Below are 7,176 nucleotides of genomic sequence, written 5' to 3'. Positions count from 1 at the left end.
AGGCAGAGGGGGTGTTCCGATCGCACGGTGATCAGCACATGGTGGTCATGTGAGGTAGTGTCGGCGATCCATATTCTTCTCTTCCTTTAACATTATTTCCCCAGCAGCGATGAGCTCCCGGGTCCTCTCTGCCACGCAGCGTCCCTGCGGTTTCTCTCCTCTTCTTCTCAAGGGAGTGTATGTTAATCGAAGCTGGTGTGTAGGGGCTCTGGTCAGAGGGGGTGGCGACACTCAGTTTACATCTGGGTGGAGGCTCCCTTGGAGAAGTAGGAGGAGGAGGAGATTGGGACGAGTGCGTCCTCGCTGGAGGTAGGGTTCGGGCTCACACGTTAAGTAAGCATTGGTGGGCAAGGTCACCGTAGAAAAAGGCAGTGTTGGTGGATTGTGGAGAGCAAATCTTAGTTTCTGAAGCGACAAGAACACAGGACAACAGGACAGGGTAGAGCAAGAGAGGAGGGAAAGTCAAATGGAAATGTAAGAGTTTGAAATCAATCCCATCTTCTAAACTTTTCAAAGGGCAGCATTTCTTGCACACTAAGACTGGATTGCGCCATCATGGAAGGTAGCATTTGCAATATTCATGCATATGGGTTGCCGGAATATGTTAAGGTTACATTATAGATGAGATGGCGAAATCGATCCCTGAACCAGAAATGAACAAGGTCTAACAAACTAGCAGGCTACCTGTAATGGCACAGACACGTGAACAGATCAGGGTGTGCCTCGAGGTACACTGTATCCATGTTGTGCTTTGAGGCAGAGGCTCTGCGGTGTGGCCTCCACCTTGGGTACGCAACAATTGTCAGCATGTATGGGTGGACGTCCAGAGAGAAGTGCGAGTGTGCTTGTTCTCCATACCACTCATATTGCGAGTGGAAAATAAAAGTCGGACTTAAAATAAGGAAGCACATAACAATTAAAACAAAAAGCAGTTCATCCAAGTAGTATGTTAAATGCACTTCCCGTGGAACCAATGCTGTGCTGTGAACATAAATCACAAGTGATGGGCTGTGAAACCAAAACATCAATAATGAACGATGCAAAAACTACAATACTATATAGTTACAGCAATACTGTGGATAACTATCATGTGGGTTTGTCTCTACGAGCAATCCCTTTAACATAACACAGTTTCACCTCATTGATACAGTTGCGAAATAATAATAGTAATTAGCACAGCTTAAGGGCTGTACTCAATATCAAAAATAAAAAGGGTTCTGAGATTGCCTCACACGCTCTAATAGAACGATCATCAACTTGAAATGCATACGCCTCTGATACGCTACACTGTTCCATTTTTTTTCTTTTTCATAACAAAAGAACAGAGAAAAAAAAAAAAAAACTATGATACCACCCGACAGTGGGACTAGTCTCTGCTCAGGGAGCATTATCCTAAATAAGTATTACATAGCAAATAGTGTGAACTGCGGATATATGTGCTGAATATCGAGTGCAGATCCTTTAAATGAAAAAGTCACATGTTATTAGTCATGCATACTTTTTATTGCAGGATATTGTGCTGTGTCTGGTATCAAGAAGTGGTGCGGTGAAGTTGTATGCCAAGTGCCTTTCGCTGATGGTGTGGGTTTTTCAGGCTTGCCCGTTTATTTCCACAAGTGTCTGAGAAGAGGTTCCTTTCAAAGGACAGAAAACACAAAAAACAGGTACATACAGCCCAGATTAAACTTCAGCTGAGGACAATTCCCAAGCCCTCATTGAGAGGCGATAATGAACAGAACAGGTCAGCCACCCTCCATGTTTATTTGAATGCTGTTCTCCAGCGACAACTTAGGTATAGATAATTCTGTTTAAAGGACAGCAGGTTTAGATGTTTTTCCATCCTGATGTCACGGACATGAATGTTGATGAATTACAAAAGAGCCACGGTAATAGTCCAAGGCAGATGCCTACCTTAAAAGACTGAGGAAGAGGATTTGAGCTTGGGATCCATTTCTCTTCTTTCGTCGGCCGTTTGATGACCAGGGGCTCCCCAGCAATCTCTCCCACTCCAAATCAGAGGGTCCAGGTGGGCATCAATTGGTTTGATCCCAGAGTCACTCACAGGGGTGTTAGATCATGATTGGACTGTGAAAGTCAGCCAGCAGCTGCCTGACCACAGTGTATACATGAGGGTCCCTCGCGTGGTGAGAAGGTCAGCCGGTTAGCACTTGATGTGGTCACTGTCTCGTTGCGAACATGGCCAGGTGTTGATGTCGCAGAAACTGAGAATCTTTTGCCAGCGCGCCGCCGTTTTAATCCCACATTGTGTAGTTGTCAAAAACAAAGTGGGACTTGCGCACCACAAACCAGTGCAGAAATTAGCAGATGATGAGGTCATGGTGCAAAAGAAGAGCGATGTCTACTGCTGCCTAATGCGCGCAGCTGCACAGCAAGCAGCTTACAAGGACCCTGAGCTGCAGCTCTTGATAGCTGCTAGGTCTGGTGGCTCACCCAGAGCACAGGTTGAAACTAATCCTGTCTGACTCTGGAGGGCATAGTAGGCGCCAGGTAGAAATTAGGGATGGAAACGGAGGCAGACAATCAGAGGGTGGCGTCCCCAGGTAAAGCTTAGCCGCAGTTACTTTGGCTCGTCTCTCCAAATATTTTCAAAATAGGTTATGCTCGGGGCGTTTCTCCTTCTCTGCCATCTCAATAAATATCTAGTCTCGCTCTCTCAGTTATGCCAGGTACTTTGGATTGAATCTTGCTTCTCGATCTTCGGGCTCTGCCCTCAGCGGCTCGATGATAGCAGTTATCAATCTCTGAAGCAGGGAAATTACTATGAAGTGAGCGTGTTAGAGGCAAGGAACTCCCAGCCAAGCAGGAATGTACATGATTCCAGCAAAGGAAGCAGGGCATCGGGCCAGGAAATTGGTGTTCAACAGTGAAGGCCAAAGGTGAGACGCCAGACCGGGTGCAAGCATCCCGCAGCTCGTCCAGCAGTAGCCTCGCATACAGGGCCTGGTCTTGGTGAAGTTGTGTGGGGTGTAACAGTATAGGGACTCCTCTAAAAGAAAGCAGATAGAAAGAAATCAGCCCAAACCGGACTAACAAGTTGGAAATATTATATCTCATCATATAAATAAGTATATAAGCTGACAGAAGAATGCTCCAGGTACATTCGGCTCTTTTTAGAATTCACTCATTCTCCAAACAGATCAAACAAGTTGCTTCTTGAAAGTGTATTAGCAGATGTGGCAATGTGATGAAACATGCAGATCAGACAAAAAGCGGGTTTTTAACAAATTCCCAGTTAACACATGTACCTAACCTGATTATAAAAAGTGGAAGATGATAATATACCTAAAAATAGTGCATTTGCACAAACTTACAGTGGTACAATGAGTTTCAAAATTTAACCATTTCTGTAGTTTGCATAGTACCACAGATGTTTAAAACAGACTTAGCTTTAATTCTTCAACTGTATTCACTTCAAAATAGTGATTTGATAATTAGGTAAACATAGGTTTGGTATGGACCTTAGTAGTAACTGAGGGAATGCAAATTCAAGCCACATTCCCATTTTCTAGGGATTCCTGCATGTGATCTGCTTCGTTTATCATATCTTAGAGAATTCTTTTAGAACATTCATCTGTTCAGCCCACAGGCCCTCTGTAATACTGCTTTTGAAATGATGATTGCTTCTGTAACCGGCTCAGATAGCGAATATGAGAGCAAATCCTTCCTGTGAAAGTTGTTGCTATCAGGTTAGATTTGGTCACGGCCGCAGAAGTGAGTTTTACTCTTTTTGAATAAGGCAGTGCATCTGAGTCACACATGGTTTTAATAAACTGTATCAGTGTATAAAAAGGCATTTTCAAAAATAGCAATAGTATGTATGTTGGTGGAAAATAGGCAAGATGTGCAAGACATGGCAGTCACAGAGGAACACGATGCGGAGCATCAAAAAAGGATTTGGCAAAAGCCTAAATAAGCATTGGAACTGCAGTGAGGGACTACTAAAGACTTGTTGAACACCCACATCTTATGTGCTAAAGTAACGCTTGGTCCCAGATGGTTGGTGCTGCTATGCAGAAAGCCTTATCAGCAGGGACTAAACTCTCTAGTCACACCCAGTTTCCCTCTCACCCTCCATTCCAGTCGCTATCTAGCCTTCAGGGCGCTTTCTAGCCCTTCCAGCCCTGTCCATCTTTTCACGTCTGCTCATTTAAGCCTTCCTTCCTTGTCCTTCCTTAATTCATCTCCGATTAATCTCTTATTATAAACTGTCTGTCACAATCGACAAACCAACACTCGTAATACTGTCAGATAAGATGTAACTTTACTGGGGAACGGCGCTTTGTCGCTTAGCTAAGACCAGTGTATGAATATCTCATATGTTTTGTTTGCACAGTTTGAGCGTTGATAGGAAAGAGGTACAGGGTATCGTGTGTCCATATATACAGTCTACTTGCCTTCCTTTGCTCCCAGCTCCGACGCCGTTCAGCTCTCCCTGAGCGAGCGGCGTTGGGCCCCCCCATGACTTCTTTTTTTTTTCCTTCTTCTGTTCGTCTAGTTGTGACTGTGCGATGACAAGCGCATTGACATGCACAATGGCTTTGTTTCTAATTGCTGTGATTGTGGTGTTGAATTTGTCGATTCTTTTTTTGGTTTCTGTATGTTGTAGTTGTTTGTGTATTGAGTAAGGATCGCCCCCGAGAGTCTTGCTTGCCGGAGTGTGTCGAGCCCCAGGCACTCTTCTGCCCATTAGCTACAGCTATACCGTTACTGTCACCGTCTTCGAACCGCCATCTGACTCCGTGTAGCGCGCTCCCTATAAGGTATCCCCCCCCTTTCACCACCTGACGGTACTATGTATCTACTACGCGGACAAACTGCGATTGTTAATTGCGTAAGATTTCCAAGAATACTGGCAACAACAATTGGTAGCAGTTCACACCGTTGACTATAGTGTAACTTCTCTTTCTAGTAGTAAGGTGACGTATCTTGCATGTTGAAGCAGTAGTCCTACTGCTACTTGACATGTCAGTCATCCCAACCGATAACATGCTGACTACACATCTATGCTACTAGGGCCGCTATGTTCTCATTGTTAACATCCCCTAGTTCTGCCGTCTTCTTCTCAACACGCAGTACACTCGCACGTGTAGTGTGTCTACTGATTCTTAGAGCTGGTAAGTAGGCTCCAGCTAAGGTCAGTGACTGAGAGATTTGTGAGGCATGTTGACGCGGTTGTATATGGTGGTATATACTTCCCACGCCTAATCTCCTACTGTGAGTACCACTATTTAGTTAGCTATTTGTAGCTGTTCAACTTACATATGTCTACGCAGTGACTGATCGGAGGAATCATTATTATCGAGCGGGCAGGTAACGCCCCTCTTTAGGGACCAAGATACTCGACAAGCAAGGTCTTGTGAAGATAGGGAACCCAGATGCGGGATGACGCCGTCCATCATTGTTGGAAACACGATCATCAAGTTGCAGACCAGCGCTTGTTTTTGTGTTGTGAATGCAGCATGATGCCAGACAGCTAATTCCGCCCCTGATCACTGACGCGGTGAGTCTGGCGGTTGATATGCGGTTTTCAGTTCTTCAGCTGTGTTTTAGCATGCCTTAGCTCGACGTACAAGCTCCCACCCTCTCCAAGCGGCACGACGTCATTGTCCACTCAGACCGCGTGCCACCCGCCCTGGTCTGGCCGGGCCATGTCTACGGTTAGAATCGAGTATGTTTTCGTGCAGTCGTCGGAACTCATTGTGTCATCACGGGCAGTCTTCACACTACTCCCTCCTGCAGAAGCTGAGTACCCGCTTGCCCCACGAGCGTGGAGGCCATTGTCTGATTCCCACCCCCCCCACCCCTCTACTATCCCCCTGCTGTGACGTGTCTGGAGATACATCTCCTTCCCGCTTGAACACGGCCGTGACGTACCCATTTTTACATCACTTCTCATTGGAGACGGCCCCATCACCACACATCGAATGTGTGCAAGTTCAGAGCCTGTCACCATACGTGTCAAGGAAAGCAGCGGGTCATTACTTGAAGTCTGTGTCTTCGGAGCTTGGGTGTTTCTACGAGTTTCCCCAGTTTCTCCCGTCGCTTTAGAAGACAGGCATAACATAGAAGGCCAACTCCTCACTCACGTCTATGGTGTGATCACCTAAGTTTTGCTCCATTTCACAGTGCGTGGCACTCAGGTCCACAGTCCGTTTGGTTGGCAGATTGAGGAATGAGCTGAGTTAGGAGATGTCCTTGCATCCCAGGAAGAGTTGATTGCTTGAGGTGTTACGTGAGCTTCGGGAAAGGTAGAAGCTTTGACCAATCCTGGCTGATAGAAAGGATAACCAGTTAGGGTGGAAACACATAAAGCATCAGAAAAAAAATCAGTGAAGCAGAAAAAAGACCGATAATTAGTGGACATCTTTCAAAGGGGCGTTATAGTGTAAATTTGTATTGTCTCACACCTTCCTCAGGAAAACTCTCGTGTTCCAATCATGTCGCTACTGTGCAGTCCAAGTGGCTGAGGACGACTAATATCACTCGCAGTGACCAGATGAGGGTGGAATGGTCATAACTTGAGGGGGTATTTGCCTTTAATCAAGCAAGACACCCCCCTAAAGGCAACTGTATTCTTCATTGATAAAAACGGAATTTATTGAGTAAATGAGGGAAAAGACATCGGAGCACTGAACATGACTTTAAACGATGGTCACTGACCCTCTCTGTACTCATGGTGGTCATTAGTCTCCGTGGAACGTGTGTTCCCCGCTGGAATATGGGTGAAGCCACACGAGTGGTCAGGGGGTGTGAGCGGGTTGCATCGTGGGTGTGTATGCATGTAGGCAAGAGCAGCATTTGGTGCAAGTGTGTGTCAGGGTGGAACACGTCCTGCTGAATGCTCATTTCACTTGAAGGTTAAGGTGATTGTCCATCGGTGAGGAGTGTATTCATTAATCATTAACCATTCCCAATCAACAAAATCTTAACCTACTCCTTCCTTACCCTTTACTTTCTCTCGCATACTGTTGTCCTTATGCCTTTCCTCTCCAATTCTGTCATTATGACAAAACCACAGCTCATCTATGAAATCCTTAAAAAGCCAAGCCCCTAATCCAGGGGACAGAAGTGTTATCTATATCCCGGGACCAGGGGCAAACCTTGGATGCGTTCATGTATACAGGGGACACGTTGCGTGCGCTCAACAGATGGTGG

At 45.8% G+C, this 7,176-nt stretch overlaps 1 pseudogene; it reads right to left on the bottom strand.

Annotated features, from left to right (window-relative positions):
- Positions 1–236: 236 nt before the first annotated feature.
- Positions 237–6,802, bottom strand: LOC116693567 (pannexin-2-like; annotated as a pseudogene).
- Between the last annotated feature and the right edge of the window lie 374 nt (positions 6,803–7,176).

Source organism: Etheostoma spectabile, chromosome 8, assembly GCF_008692095.1.
Source record: "Etheostoma spectabile isolate EspeVRDwgs_2016 chromosome 8, UIUC_Espe_1.0, whole genome shotgun sequence".
NCBI lineage: Eukaryota > Metazoa > Chordata > Actinopteri > Perciformes > Percidae > Etheostoma > Etheostoma spectabile.
The sequence above is the reverse complement of the archived record's forward strand: the minus strand, read 5'-3'. Positions and strand labels throughout refer to the sequence as shown.